At 45.4% G+C, this 16,474-nt stretch overlaps 1 long non-coding RNA gene across 1 annotated transcript; it reads left to right on the top strand.

Annotated features, from left to right (window-relative positions):
• The first annotated feature begins 3,451 nt into the window (after nt 1-3,451).
• LOC135824953 (uncharacterized) lies at nt 3,452-15,685 on the top strand. Its single transcript, XR_010554985.1, has 5 exons — nt 3,452-3,508; nt 5,304-5,330; nt 7,219-7,266; nt 11,431-11,560; nt 15,327-15,685. It is a non-coding gene; the product is annotated as an uncharacterized LOC135824953 (long non-coding RNA).
• The last annotated feature ends 789 nt before the right edge of the window (nt 15,686-16,474 follow it).

Genomic DNA, 16,474 nt, shown 5'->3' with positions numbered 1-16,474 from the left:
ATTCGGGGTGAGTTTAAAGGGGCTCCCCCTAAGCGGTCAGTACGTGCGAACGTATTGACCGTTTATTCCCGTAGCTATGCTGCAGGAGACCGATTCATACACCCTAACACCACTACTAGAACCAGTACATATTTTGGAATTACGTGACAATGAAACCGACCTGACATTCCTTGCCGCTACTGCCAATCCAGACGAGGCCGATGTAGATGTCAGTACCAAAGGCACGTCCGTTACTGGCACCGCCTGTTGCGATGATGCTCCCTTTGTCGGTTTCATTGTCACGTAATTCCAAAGTATGTACTGGTTCTAGTAGTGATGTTAGGGTGTATGAATCTTCTGTTGCTAACCATCTTGTTCAGAATAGTGATTGTCGTTCTAGTTATACTGATGATTGCTTTTCTGTTTGGTCTCGTTCACGTAGTCAAAGGTATCTGCGTGTCTATCTACATTTTTACCACCAAGCCGATTTTGTGTAGGCAGAAAAAGAATTTGTTTACGTTGAAATTGTTTGTGAATTTAGATCAGTAGTTCTCGTTTGTGGTTGCATGGTTACTTTCTAGTGGTGAATTTATCGCATCTGTTGTCACCTGATATCCTTGATTGATGTAATGTTTCTTTCAGCTCTCATTTTCCCGCGCTAGTTAGGGTCTAAATTAGTACTTGCATTGTGCGTATATATATTGAGTTTAGAGCTAATGTTGATTTGCCAGTAATCCTCTGATGAGATGGCGACGAAAACGTTTAGGAACAAGCTTCGTTATTTACATGAAAACAAGTTTTGCTAATGGTGTTTGTACTGAGTGCGCAGCTTACTCTATTTACTGCGTTGATTATTATTATTAAGTAGTGGTTGTGACTTCGGCGATGACTTGCAAGAAAGGGTTTGCTCTCCACACCGGAGCTCGCGCTATTCCGCCGACTTGACACTTGACTGACTCACGACTGCCATCCAGAGCACACGAGAAGTCCATCGAACCTTCGACTCGGCAAACCTGCAAGAAAGCACCACTCCCTGCTCAATACACAGTGTTTCGGGGAATTCACCCCTCATCAGTTGAGCTTGAGTAGGCTGAGGAAGATTGTGCCTGAAGAGCACCAGCTCCGGTGTGGGGAGCAAACCCTTTTGATTATTACTTGAGTATTATTATTATTATTAAAAGCATGTCCGCGTAGGCGGCGGGGTACCACTTTCGCTTATGCCATTCAGGATAGATGTCTGAAGAGTAATACGATACAATGAAATGACAGAAGTGACGTCAACAAAAGCCGTTAGCAACAATACCAATAGGACAAATGGAAAACTTCATCCAGAGTATAAAATAAAAATAGAATATGCATACAACATGTCTGGCGGAATCACGTGGATCACGAGAATCAGTCCTGTTAGGTGGGGCGGGCTCCACACCATGCCTGTCGGTCCGCTGCCATTGTGCAAGATCGTAGTACATACAGTACTGTGATTTCGCCCAACACTCCAAAACTGTGCCTAGTGTATGACGATAGTGTAAATTTGATAATAATACAAGAGAGATGAAGCAAACTCTATGAGCACCAAAGAAAAAAAACTCGACCATTTACAAGAAAGCCACCAAGACAAGGCTACCTCTTGTCCAGAGGAACAGTCCCGAAAAGGTGCTAGGAAACCAGAAAAGGATACAAGAAAAAAAACAAGCGCAAAATTCCGTGCTGCGCCGCACCATGCGTGAGAACCCCGAGCGGCATCAGCGAAAACGTTCGCGGAGAAGTTCACGACACGCATTGCCAAAAAGAGAAGTGTGAAGAGGTCAAAGTACAAGTGCGATTCCAGTGCAAACAGCAGATCACAGAAAACTATCGCAGGCAAGTCACGCAACACGTATGCATGCGTACCACTACCAGATCCCCGGATCTAGCGCTAGCAACGATCGCGCGTGATCACATGATCAATGATGACATAAAAATGGCGCTGCTGCGACTGTACACTTTGGCAGCTGGCACATGGCAAGAAAGAAACGAAAATAATTCAAAAACAGTTCGAACACAACGAAGGAATAAGTTTGAGAGAACAATAAATTTATCAAGTAAAACAATGTAGTATGAATCTGCCAGGGGGTGCTTGCACCCAGCGCTGGGTGACAGTAAGCGCTGACAGACAGAAGAGAAAGAACTAACAGAAGAAGAGAAATACAACAGCGCTCTGAGCACGCAGCGCGGACATTATTTACCGGAACTAAAAAATAAAATAATTCGGCCGGGAGGGCGAAAAATCGGGACGAGCGCGGACGATAAACCATCAAATTTGTTTACTTGGCCTTATGGTGGTCAATGATGATACGGGAGATTCTTTCAGCTGCAATGGGGAAGTGGTCGAGGCAGTGGAAAGCTTCATACCTGGAAGCACAGTTCGACATCTCTAGCAGGACAACAGCATATGGCATAACTTGTACCCACATTTTTTCCATGTTACAATTCCGTTATCTGCTAATGATTTGATATATCTACCTCCACTGAGGAGCTCTCACGGGGATATGGAGCATCTCTCCAAGAACGACCTTTCTCGCTATGCTATGGTGAATGTGAGCCAAGAGCGCAGTTTAGAGAGGCGGATAGTTCAAATTATTTTTCAAATAGCCCAGCTAGTGCCTAATTCTGAGTAACAGATGGATTCCTACTAGAGTCAGACCTCGCATAAACACACACATCCGTTTTCCACACAAATATCCAGATAGGCGAGGGAACCGGATAATCGAACACACACACTGTGTGTATGCATGGCAAATGCTGTAAATCGGTAACCAACAATTTTCTTCCGGATGGCGAGGGATCCGGATAAAAGAGGACCAGATAAGCGAGGTCTGACTGTACCAAACACATGCCCGGGCTCACTCTTCCTCACACAATTGCTTTCACTCTCACACTCGCCGGACTCACTGGCCGAATCTTCCTCGACAGTGATATATCAGAAGCACCTCTATTCTGTCGACGTGAATCGAATTTCAGCATTTTTGTATTGAGTCCTGGTATTCCCGGGCCATTCGATGTTTTAAATACTGCCAGACAATCTCCTGTAGTAATTACCGTACGCGCTCGAATATAAGCCCCACTTCGAATACAGCCCCCTCCCAAATAGAGGCCGTGTGTCAGACGGAATCGGAATAATAAAGCCCCGTCTCGTATAAAGGCCCGGGGCTATAATGGAGTGCGTAATGTCGGTACCACGCAGTGCAGTTCCGGGTACTTTACCGTACAACGATCGAGTGTAGTCACTGCATGTAGTGATCAACATGAATAGTGTGAAACAATTGGCGTTTCTATAAAAAAAATAAAGCCCTCTCTCAAATATAACCCCCCCCCTCGATGTGTCTTCTGGAAGAATAGAGCCCCGCGGCTTCTATTCACGCCTATACGGTAAGGCTCTAGTTAACTAGGGAACATGGGGGTATGCAGTGATATTGTCATTTTTATGTCCTGTGCATTTCAGCTGGAGCATCAACTGCAGATGTTTTCGAACCACTTCTAAGTGCTTTGGGTGAGTTTAAAAAGACGATCGTGATAAATACATCATAGATGCGAATATTCCATGCACATTATCATAATTAACTTTGATGCTTCGGAGAATTTTGCTTCCGCGAGTTTATCAGATGCAAAATCAGATGCAAAATATAAAGTGTTTACATGATGTCTAGCCAAATAAGCTTGCACAGCACATGCACTCGTACCTCCGAGTCTTCTCCGGACCCCGAAGTTACCCGCACCTCGGTCTACCGGGCCGGGCACCCCGTGGGCGAGGTTTTGTGGAACTAGTACTACTCTATAGCCAATGTGTAGTGCCAAAAAATAATGTCAGTTATGTCACCTCTATGCAGGGGGGGGGGGGGGGAGAATAAAATGAGAACCTGCTGCCAAAATTAATATTCTAGCCTCTGACGCTCCCTCAAGAATTTGTGACGGGATCGTTCCGCCAAGAAATTCTTTGTTTCGCTCTCTTTGGAGCGCTTGAGTTGTCCAGAGCGCAAACGCCTCCATGGCGACTGACAACGTCTACCTGGACGTCCCAAGTGCCTGGAGGATAAACTAGAAAGGTGACGATGACAAAATTATAGTGAAGCCACCAAGAAGAATGCCTTTTACTCCAGCAAACTGACTTTCCAGCGCACTGGCTCTCCTGGTGTCGTTTTCGATCACAGGTCCGAACAATTTTTTCTTCCGATTCAGTTTACCTTGATGGATTTTCCTCATCCTGGGCTTGTTAGAAAGATCAGGACCAAGCGAATCCATCCTGGTGGCTCTCAACTCAGTATGCACAGCGGTGCAACTTCTACGTCCTCTTGAACCTACTACATCATGATGCCTCGGAAGGCACAGGAACACGATCTCACATTCTTTTTCGGTTTCTTGCTCCAGGTCAGCCGAATTTCATGATTCAAACTGCACTGCAAAGCTGAGATCCACGTGCTTCCGCTGGTGTCCATTACGCATGCGCTGTGCCAAAGGGAAATCCCCTGGCACGCAACCGAAAACTGTAAACCCATGAAAAAAAATTCACAATCGCTCAGTGCCGTGAATTTCGTGTTCACTTCGTCGCCTCTTTGTCAATCTTTCTCCTATCGCAAAGAACTTTATATCGCTGGAAAGCTGAGCTCAATATCTTTCAAAGTAAATCCATATAAAACCGAGTTGATCCGTGTGTCACCTGAATCCGAGAGCTGGCGCAGCATGGAACTTGCCTCTCGCGTGAGCGAAACATCGACACTTTCACCTGGCACTTCTTGCTGCGGACTGTGGCAGGCAGCGGAGTACTCTAATTTCAGAAATTTTCGGTGCTCAATATTTTCGGTCTGAGTGCAACAGGCTAGGTTAGGTGAACAGAAATTTTCGGTACAGAGAAGCAGTTCCCTATTGGATTACGTGTGTTAGTGTTTGTTCGGTGTGTTGAAATTTTAGGTATGAAACAAACGCACCGAAAGTACCGAAAATAAAAGTACACCGAAAATTTGTGAAATTACAGTATCTCTGGAGATCCAAACACATGCCCGCGCTCACTCTTACTCACGCAATTGCTTTCACTCTCACACTCACAGGACTCACTGGTCGAATCTTCCTCGACGGTGATATATCAGAAGCATCTCTTACTGTTATTCTGTTGACGTGAATCGAATTTCAGCATTTTTGTATTTTAAGAGCCACCACTCTTGAGTGCTGGTATTCCATTCGATGTTTTAAATACTGCCAGACACTCTCCTGTAGTTGTTAAAAGACTCTAGTTAACTAGGGAGCATGGGGTATGCAGTGATATTGTCATTTTTATATCCTGTGCATTTCAGGTCTAAAAACACCGGAACGAGCAACACGTGAGTTTAAAGGGGCTACCCCTAAGCGGCCAGTACGTGCGAACGTATTGACCGTTTATTCCCGTAGCTATGCAGAAGACGTTACTTCAGTAACGTTTGGCGCTAGCCAGGGTTCACACAGCTTTAATTTGGTGTTTGTATTAATATTGGATGCGAAAATCCATGAAAGCACAATTCCATTATTTCGCGAGCATAATCCGCGGGAGCCTACTATATAGACTGAATTTGGCTTGATAGTGGAGAATTTAAAAATAAATGCACACTCTCCAATACTAGCACAGTCTCTTATAGTAGTGCAGGTAGAGCTGTCACCGAAATATCGGGGCGGACAGGATGTATTTTATTTTATTTTTTATTCCTGTAGCTATGCAGAAGACGTTACTTCAGTAACGTCTGGCGCTAGCCGGGGTCCACACAGCTTTAATTTGGTATGAATGTAGGGCGATAGTGCGGGTTCGAATCCAAGGTTATGCCTGAAAAAAATAGGAGAATTGAAAAAATTATAACATCCTTATGCTTTTTTTGCCTAGGTCATCAAGGCGGTAGACGGTGTCGTATTACCCTCGACCGTAACTGTCCCGTACCGTACAATCAAAGACGGCTGGCCACAATGCATATTTAAATAGGGCTTTCATATGCAAGATCATAACGTGAAGCAACTTGGAAGAATTAGTATGTATGCGAAGTATATCGGGGGATGCATGCAGGGCGATACAGCGGGTTCGAATCCCAGGTTATGTCTTTAAAAAAAGGAGAAATTTATAAGAATTTATAACCATTGATTTCTATGCTTTTTTGTCTAGTTCAAGGCAAAAAAGCATAGCGTAGGGCCCTGAGCTTCCAAGCTCTCTCGTTTTGCATGTATGGTAGGTGTTCGCAACCCATAGACATGCCTCTTTCTTCACTTTTCTTTTTTTTGAAGCCATTTTGCACAGAGTGCCGCGTCGGAGATAAATCCATGTGATGCAGATGAATCGCCAGCCACGAAAGATAATTTTGAGGATGCAAATAGGGAAACGCGAAACAACCAACGAAGGACAACAAAGAGAATCAGGCAGCTGATAATCTCTTTCGCTTTTCAAGCCTATAGCACCTACATGTATGATTCAATCTGCTGACTTGGCCTTCCAAGATCTACTGCCATGCTCATTAGAGGCCATACACATGGTATAGGCATAGATTGCAGGGCATACAGTACTGTAATCAATTTATGAATGAAATAATAATAATAATTTTGCCAACAGCTCTCAAGGGGATATGGAGCATCTCTCCAAGAACGACCTTTCTCGCTATGCTATGGTGAATGTGAGCCAAGAGCGCAGTTTAGAGAGAGGCAGATAGTTAAAATTATTTTTTCAAATAGCCCAGTTAGTGCCTAATTCTGAATTACAGATGGATTCCTACTAGAGTCAGACCTCGCATAAACGCACACATCCGTTTTCCACAAAAATATCCGGATAGGCGAGGGAACCGGATAATCGAACACACATACCGTATGTATGCATGGCCAATGCGGTAAATCGGTAACCAACAATTTTCTTCCGGATGGCGAGGGATCCGGATAAAAGATAAGCGAGGTCTGACTGTACCAAACACATGCCCGGGCTCACTCTTCCTCATACAATTGCTTTCACTCTCACACTCGCCGGACTCACTGGCCGAATCTTCCTCAACGGTGATATATCAGAAGCACCTCTATTCTGTGGACGTGAATCGAATTTCAGCATCTTTGTATTTTAAGAGCCACCACTCTTAGTCCTGGTATTCCATTCGATGTTTTAAATACGGCCAGACACTCTCCTGTAGTAATTACTAATTAAGACTCTAGTTAACTAGGGAACATGGGGTATGCAGTGATATTGTCATTTTTATATCCTGTGCATTTCAGCTCGACCTACAACTGAAGAAAATTGGGCATTACTTCTAAAAGGTTATGGTGAGTTTAAAGGGGCTCCCCCTAAGCGGTCAGTACGTGCGAACATACTGACCATTTATTATCTTGTTACATTCGTGGATAGTTGCTTCATTACTCGTTTCCATGTGTTTTCTTCTTCGATTTTGCTTTACCGTATTTCTCACATTTCAAGATCAAGGTGTGTGTGTGCAGGGGCGTCACACATAATACGATCACTACGACCATGGTCGTACCACTTTTCGTTCAGGATGGTCCACCCAATTCATCCAAAAAAGCAATAAAAAATCAAGGAACTTCGGACTTGTACAAAACATCGCAGCTTTCATTGCAAGGAGCGTACAATTATTTGGTTCAGACTTGGTTTGTTTGTTTATTTGGTTCAGACTTGATGCCTAGCAGCTAGCTATCGCCCAAGACTCCAGGCGGCTATCCATTGTGATAGGCGGTTGGAGTCATGGGTAGATACAACAAGACGATGGATTCCTCACGGACGCATTCACTGCAAACTTGACGGAAACACCGAAGGCGGCGATCACTGGGTCCAGAACTAAAATTTTCCAAGACGTACCATGTTACAATGGTGATCAGCACGGTCAAGAGACACTACAGGCATGTCACTTGTCAGCTACAACATAATAATATTCTTTCCACAACGACACCTACCTGGTAGATCTACCTCTGGCTCCTGACGATCTACTGCAAGCTGATGCAAAAATGCATTACACCCGCGAACGCCGCGCTTGTCAACGGAATAGGGAAACGCTTCATCCTCCGAAGTTGAAAAGTGTTTGGACTGCTACTCCATGGCGGCAGAATATTCTGCAGTTGTTCACCGACACAACCCGCTTCACCAAACGACTTAGGCGGTGTTTACATGAGGCGTTTCAACCCGGGTTGAGTTCGACCCGGGTCAGATTTCAACCCGCCATGTGCATAAAATGAATTGAGCGTTTACATGACACATTGCGCTTGACCCGGGTTAAAATTTCGCCCCGGGTTGATTTCAACCCTCCCCCCAAGGGGAGGGTTGAAATCAACCCGGGTCAAGAAAATCGTACAAACGTACTTCTGTGCGTATCTCGCGCCAGGTTTGAACGGCACTGCAGATGCAAATTTCGCGCGAACGGATTCACGTGACCATACAGGACTGTAGAAGTGGACTTTTGGCGGCATATCAGTATTTGACCCGGGTCAACTGTCTTCATGGAAACGCTCACCTCTTTTGTCTATCGTACAGACTTTCAACCCGGGCTGAACTCGACCCGGGTTGAAATTTCTCATGTAAACACAGCCTTACGATCGTTTCGTTCTCCAAGCTTTCTGGTAGCAGCAACAAGAATTGCGTCTGCGACGACAGGACGAAAGTCTCTCGCAACTGTGACTAAAGTCCCGTTGCCACTAAGACAGAGAAGATTCCGCAAGCCCTTTCTTCTGCTTCCAGAGTTGTAGCTCTCTGGTCCACTAGCAGATCTTTTAATCCCACCGAACAAAATTAAAAAAGGATCTTCTTCTCTCTCCAAAAACAACTACCGTGAAGTAGCGCCAGAGCGCCCCACCAAACACCATCTCATCCTGTCGTGGTCGTATTGTGGAGGTGGTCTGCTGTCTGTAGGTAATACGACATGAACCTTGTCCTTGTACACATATTGCACGTTTTACAGTCAATCCGTACCTTCGAGCGGACACAAGCTCCACGCAAAACCTGCAAAGTGTGACCTTAGTACACGAAGAGTCTTACATCTTACAAACTTCGTTGCACTCTGCCATACGATTTTCCTTCCTCTGGCTGTAAAATCAAGGCAGGGCGCTCTCGCGAGACGGGGCGCTCTGGCGGTACTTAACGCGGTACGCTTGCGGTTCATGCGTGCCTATACGCGCGCCCAAGCTTTCACAAAAAACAGCAATCCGAGTCTTGTTTAGCGCGTGCGACACCTTCGAGTACTAATTTTTTGACCCCGCCAATCAAAGTGGCTGGCATGTACGCTGGTACGCGCCTGATACGTGCTGAAAATTCCAACATGTTGGAATTTCCATTTCGGCGCGTTTCCGTACGCATGGCGCCCCAAAAGCCAGCAAAAATACGCATGAACGCGTGGTTTCAAGCGTACACGCGCCAGTTGTGAACACAGCTATATATATAGGCTGTGTTTACATGAAGCGTTTCAACCCGGGTTGAGTTCGACCCGGGTCAGATTTCAACCCGCCATGCACACAAAATGAATGGCGCGTTTACATGACGCATTGCGCTTGACCCGGGTTGAAATTTCGCCCCGGGTTGATTTCATTGGGGGGAGGGTTGAAATCAACCCGGGTCAAGAAAATCGTACAAACGTACTTCTGTGCGTATCTCGCGCCAGGTTTGAACGGCACTGCAGATGCAAATTTCGCGCGAACGGATTCACGTGACCATACAGGACTGTAGAAGTGGACTTTTGGCGGCATATCAGTATTTGACCCGGGTCAACTGTCTTCATGTAAACGCTCACCTCTTTTGTCTATCGTACAGACTTTCAACCCGGGCTGAACTCGACCCGGGTTGAAATTTCTCATGTGAACACAGCCTAAGTGCACACGGCGCGGCGCACTTTCGCAGGACATGACATACGTTTTACACAGCGGCTGGCGCTAGAACATGCAGCAGCAGGTTTGTACTCTGGATTTCGTGATTTTTCAAGGGCAATGGCTTCCTTTTTGCTTTGGCTACCTACGCAGTACGATGTACAGACCAGGGAGTCGTATATACAACTCCCTGCCGTACAGACAATACCGAAAAATCCATGAGAAGTATTTTTTGGAGCTGGAGTGGGGTTGTCTAATAAGTGCTAGGGGAACCCTCCTTTGCGGCTGTAGAGTGCTAAAACGTGGCCTGTTAGCCGTGTGTGTGTGTGTGTGCGTGTGAAGAAAAAAATGAAAAATGAAAATAGGGATTCACTGACCACAAACTGTCACTTCAATCAGCTGTGTGGTGGATACCGGGCTAACGATTAGTGGCGGTCAATTCATCAGCCTTGCAAGCTATTGAATGGTGTAATCCCACCCTTGTTGCTATGTCTAACATAGCTGTTCGCTATCATCGCTTCCGCGATGGGCATGTCTGAGGTTGTTGTTGTTGTTGTTTGGCTTTATTTAAAGTGGAGTTCCAAAACAGGCCTAAACCTAATGACAATGTGTGTATGTATGTGGGTGCGTGCGTGCGTGCATGTCACAATGAGAAGGAGAGGTACACAGGAATAGGTTGCGCTAGTTTACACGTCATGCGTCTACTTTTCCACCTATCTTTGTCACCACCTCAGTATTATTTATTTTCATAGTGAAGAAGGGTCCTACTAGTGAATGCGAAACGAAAGTTTGATTCGGCTCGTAATCGTTTCGTTGAAAACAGATTTCAGGTTTCGCAAGTCGTCATGCAAATGTGCATGGCAACTACGAATACGGCCGCGGGCGCCGGTAGCTTGGCGTGCGAGTTTTTACACGCACACGTGCATGGATCATGGAATCAAGGGAAAAATGTGCACCTTGCAAAACATGTGTACCTATCAAATAAATGTGACGGATTCGGAGCGTGCCACGAATGAAGAGGCTTCCATTCGTGAAAACGAGTTCTCCGTAGGGACTCTGACGAATCCTCGAACCCAGGTGACGAATCAGCATTCGTTTCGTATCCGTACGCGGGGTGCGAAAGGTCCCTGATGTCCACTAACACCAACATGTTACTTCACCATCAGCTCATGCGATAACATTGCACGACACTGACCGACGGTACTGACGTTCTACAACTAACTGGCTAACAGCTCTAGCACATCTTGAATACGCCATCCAACAGCTTTCCAACTTGGAAGGTTCTAAGTTCTAGAAATACCTAAGGAGGGGAAGGCGAGCACAACCAAGACCGTGTGTGTGTGTGTGTGTGTGTGCACGCACGCGCGTGTGCATGCATGCATGCCTGGACATGCACTGATTTCGATAACCATGACCAAGGCTATATTTTTGTTGGGGAGTTACATCAAGAGTGTGACAAACTCCAGCAGTGACCTTTTCCCAAATGATATCCATTCAAGTGCAAGCTGTGGCACCATGGACTTCGCCGCAGATGTTTTTCGCTTTCCTTAATTTGCGGGGCTTTCCTTTTTCTAAGTAGAAGACTCTTCCTGTGCATTTTATCATTATGCTTCCTCTGCTCTGTAGGAAAGGTGCTATGTTCGAAAGCTATTCGGGGTATTCGTTTCACGTGCTCCGTTCCGCCTCTTCGGGAAATATACTTCAATCACGGATGTGATTACTGGATGGAAATGAAAAAAGAGAGGTGCGGCACTAGGTAAGTGTGGTTATAATGGTCTACGTGATGTAATTAACAGGGGAAATGCTATAAGCAACGTGTCACTGCTCGTAGTCTCCCCGAGTCGAAAGGTCTTGGTCCGAGGAAGCTGAGACGCTCCCTTCCTCCTTTATTCCCAATCGAACTCTCGCACTTCCACCGAAACTGGGTGAGTGCACCCTACTACAGTCCATTCAGTCAATTTCAGAAAAAGATGAGCGCTGGCTCTGGCTAAGTTAGGGACCATCGCAAAAGTTCGGCGAAGCCCCCGAAACGAAGACCGTTAGTTTTGGGCCTGACCCCCCTCCCTCCCCCCTCAAACGAAACGACAGTCACAATATGGGCTTCATTATTTCACTTGGATGCTCACACATAATAATTATTATAATATACTACACAAGCATTGTTGTATCAGTGTGTAACAATGTACAGCACTTTATAAATGCAACGATGATATCACCTTGCAGTGGGTGATCTAAGAACGAGAACAGCTAGAGCTATGCAGTTGTATCCTTTGAGCAATACTTTTTTGAATTGAAGCCCGGTTTGCGATTATCGACACCGACTCCCTCCCCCCCCCCCCCCCAAACGTATGCTCTTCGTTTCAGGGGCTTCTGCGAACTTTTGCGATGGTCCCTTAGCTCCCTTGTTTGGTGATTTTCGTGATTTTGTCGTACACTGCGAGGTGCTGGGACATTTGAAACGAAAAAGGGGCCCGAAAAAGTACCTCAAATGGGGTTCGAACCACAAGTGGAGTGGCTATGCAAGTGGAGTGAACGGCTTGGGTTTGCATGGTTTTTCCACAACTTCGGGGAAAACATGGCCAAAATCCTGTTCTTGTTAATTTGGGAGAAATAGACTTCAGAAACAGAATTGGAAAAGAATTCCATGGGGGATAGTCAAAAATTGAGAAAAAAGCTCAAAATTCGACCCATTTATGGCCAAAAGCTAGGATTTCACCATTTTTCATGAATGGACTGTAGAAGGGGATATAATACAGTCAGTATCGCCTATAAGGTTGGCGGCTATAGTAATATACCGGCTATAGTGATCGATTTCTCAAATTCATTTTCAATTGCCATAACTAAGTATACACAGTCATCGTGTATAGTAATAATTGTCTATAGTAATAATATTAGAGATTAAATTCATATTTCAAAAGACCTTTTACATTATATTTGCATCGGGTATAGTGATTGATGTAAATCAAGAGGCGTCAAAGGAGAACAGGGTGTTACTTCTTCGTGAAGAACTTGTCCAGTCTTGTTTGGTGAATTCTGCTTCCACAGTATAAGTAGTTGCCAAATATGCCTCCATCGTGAGGAATTGCTGATGCTGCGTGTCAGGAGCTGTAGGCAGCTATGCAGTGCACCCCGAGTCATTTGACACCCCACTCGCATACATTGCATGCATTATCGGTCATATCAATATATCGCTTTAATATAGTGATAAAATGCTCCAAATCAAACACCAACGCTATAGGTGATGTCAAGAGTACATAATTCCCAAGAGTGTGCAACTGCCTGCACAACCACAATGCTGTGCTGCGACGGCAGAAATTCACATCGCGTGACATGGTTCAAAAGGTTACACTGGCAAACAGTGCAAAGTGATCACAAGAGAGTTGTACCCAAAGCTGGGCTGCGTACAACCCTGTATCCATCATGCACAGAGTGCAAATAATGTGTACGGGTTCATCACGTGATGTGAAGTTCTGCCGTCGCAGACCCCATAGCTGGAGTTGCACACTCTTGGGGGTTATGTACTCTTGGTAATACTAACTGCATGCAACATGTCGCTGAAAGCACCATTTTGTTCTTATAAAAGCACGGATGAGTGAGATTGGCCCACATGTTGTAGTCTTTGGGAACAAGGGCCGATCGCTGCATCGCAGCCTTCTCGGCCCAAAACCAGTCGACTCTCCTTCCAAATCGAACACAGTCGAGTAAGCGGTCACGTGCAGATGTGTCACCTGGTCACTGTCACTGCAGGCTACAATCATCAGTTGGCAAAGCCCCGACTCTTGCCACGATACCAACTTACAGCCTGTTCCTGTCAGGCTGTGTTTACATGAGGCGTTTCAGCCCGGGTTGAGTTCGACCCGGGTCAGATTTCAATCCGCCATGTACACAAAATGAATGGCACGTTTATATGACGCATTGCGCTTCATCCGGGTTGAAATCGCACAAACGTACTTCTGTGCGTATCTCGCACCAGGTTTGAACAGCACTGCACATGCAAATTTCGCGCGAACGGATTCACGTGACCGTACAGGACTCTAGAAGTGGACTTTTGGCGGCATATCAGTATTTGACCCGGGTCAACTGTCTTCATGTAAACGCTCGCGTATTTTGTCTATCGTACAGACTTTAAACCCGGGCTGAACTCGACCCGGGTTGAAATTTCTCATGTAAACACAGCCTTGGGATCTAGCGGATAATGCCGGCATTGTATTTGCCAATATGAGACTATCCGAGCGTCAGAGCATTATGGAGCATTAGAAAGGCATAAAACGAGCCTCTTGTGAGATTTGAGCTGCATTTCAAGTTTCATAGCGGACAATTTCGGGAAATTCCAGCTTTTTGTCAACAAACGGCTAGTCCTGAGGCAGTACTTGTAGACACTTGTAACATGTCTGCATTTATACCACTGTGTGCGGCATGAGTTGCAAACTCAGAGAGGATTGGTGATGTACCACTGAGAACTACCAAGAGTGCATAACCCCCCAAGAGTGTGCAACTCCACTATGGGTGCTGTCCCGACAGAATTTCAAGTTGACGTCATTTTGATGATGCAATGCGCACTGTACACGGATTATCAGACGAATCCGGAACCTGTGGTTGACCGAAGCCGATCAATCCTGTACAAATTATTGCAAAGAAAAACGTGTGATGCGTTGACACCCGTACACATGTTGTAAATCACTGGTGCAAGGAGCATTGCGTCATAAATAATGACGTCAACTTGAAATTCTGTCGGGACAGCAGGGTATGTGGGAGTTGCACACTCTGGGGGGTTATGTACTCTTGGTACTACTAAAAGTAGAATAGAAATAAATGAAATGCTGGGCTCTTTTTGCGAGCTTCATTCTTATTCATAACTTGTGGAGCGGTTTTATAGGGTTTCGCCAGCTGTTGAAAACGGAAAATCGTACAGATGAAAGAGTACGGGAGGCAAAAAAGACGTACACACTTCTGAAATGCGTAGCTTTTTATGGTACCCTTGCTAAAGGACATGGGTTAAAGTAACACACAATTTGGCATTGTACTCATGACTGTGCATGCACCGTGTCTATGCTCTCTCCCTCTCTCTCTCTCTCTTTCTCTCTCTCTCTCTCTCTCTCTCTCTCTCTCTCTCTCTCTCTCTCTCTCTCTCTCTTTCTATAATTTCCCCATATGAGTTCCTATCAGTTGCTGTGAACACCTTGAGTGGAGAGCGCTTGCTCGAGCGTTGAACCGGGTTCTTAATCCACCATACCCAGTTCGCAAGGCTGGGCGGGGTTGTGAGCAGGCTTTCATTTCATCTTTTCTTATTATTTCTTATTATTTCTGCTTTTCATCTCATTACAAAAATTCTGCGCTTTTTCTCCATCTGCGCATAAAATCTAGACTGACAACCTGCTTGTTAAATCATGCACCTGCTTTCAGGCGTAAAAACCTTGTTGTCGAGGTCTCAGTCCTCATTTGTTAGACTTACCTGTCTTTATAAATGTAACTTACTCTCTCTCTCTCTCTCTCTCTCTCTCTCTCTCTCTCTTCCCCTGCAGTTAGAGGCATATCAAGAATTGGTTCTGATGCAGCTTCATAATGCATGTATTCCCTCTCCCCTTTCACCGTTTCAGAACATCGCCTTTATTCTGCTCACGCTGAGTTGCAAAACTTTCATTGCAGAATAATCTGATTTCTTTTTCGGTTTTCCTTGTTTGCATCTTATTCAGTAGATTCCTTCACTATGCAATTACTTCGAAGCCAAGTAGTTGCAAAGGAAGTCCTAGAAGATGGCTCCACCCTTCCATCCATTCACGATGTATTTCCTTGCACCGTTCCAGAAGCTTCTATTCGCTCTGCATTTGTCTAGTTCAACACCCTTCTTTTGCAGAAAATATCTGATTTCTATTAAAGGTTAGTGCATGGCAGGGAGGGCCTTATGGCTTGTTAGTGCCCGACAGGTTAGCCTGAGGGCCGCAGGCCCGAGGGCTAACCTGAGGGCACAAACAAGCCATAAGGCCCTCCTTGCCATGCACTAGCTATTTTAGAACGAGGTTACATTCGTTATCTCACTTGCATTATGCTTGTGTACCCTTCTATTGGGTGGTTTCGTGGTTTGTGTGCAGAGAGGAGTGGTGTGGTACGATAGAATATTTTCTTCTGGTACCGCAGCACCACTGAGCACTACTAAAAGTAGAAAAGAAATAAATGAAATGCTGGGCTCTTATTGCGAGCTTCATTCTTTTTATAGCTTGTGGAGCGGTTTTATAGGTTTTCGCCAGCTGTTGACAAAGGAAAATCGTACAGATGAAAGAGTACGGGAGGCAAAAACGGGAGAAAAAATCGGGAGGCAAAAACCGTACACACTTCTGGAATGCGTAGCTTTTAGTAGTACACCGTACATTTTATGCAGAGTTCATTATCTGCACCGTACTATTGCGTACAGGAAGTTGTATGCACCTGAGTATACTCAGCGGGCTTTAGCCTGCGTTTACACGACAACGCACGGCCAGTTTTCCGTTTTCAGTCCCGCATTTCTTTTTTCGTTTTCGTGCGTTTAGTTGGACGCGATTCCGCGGCCGCGGCAAATTTCGCAGAAGTTGCCATCATCCGCGGAAATCACGGAATCCACACTTTTGCCCGCGGAATCTGAATTTTTTAGGGTAAATTACTAAAATTATTACTCAGAAAGCAGCAGAAAAACTAC

Source organism: Sycon ciliatum, chromosome 9 (assembly GCF_964019385.1).
Source record: "Sycon ciliatum chromosome 9, ocSycCili1.1, whole genome shotgun sequence".
In the NCBI taxonomy this organism is placed as follows: Eukaryota; Metazoa; Porifera; class Calcarea; order Leucosolenida; family Sycettidae; genus Sycon; species Sycon ciliatum.
Note: the sequence above shows the minus strand (reverse complement) of the source record. Positions and strands in the feature narration are given on the sequence as shown.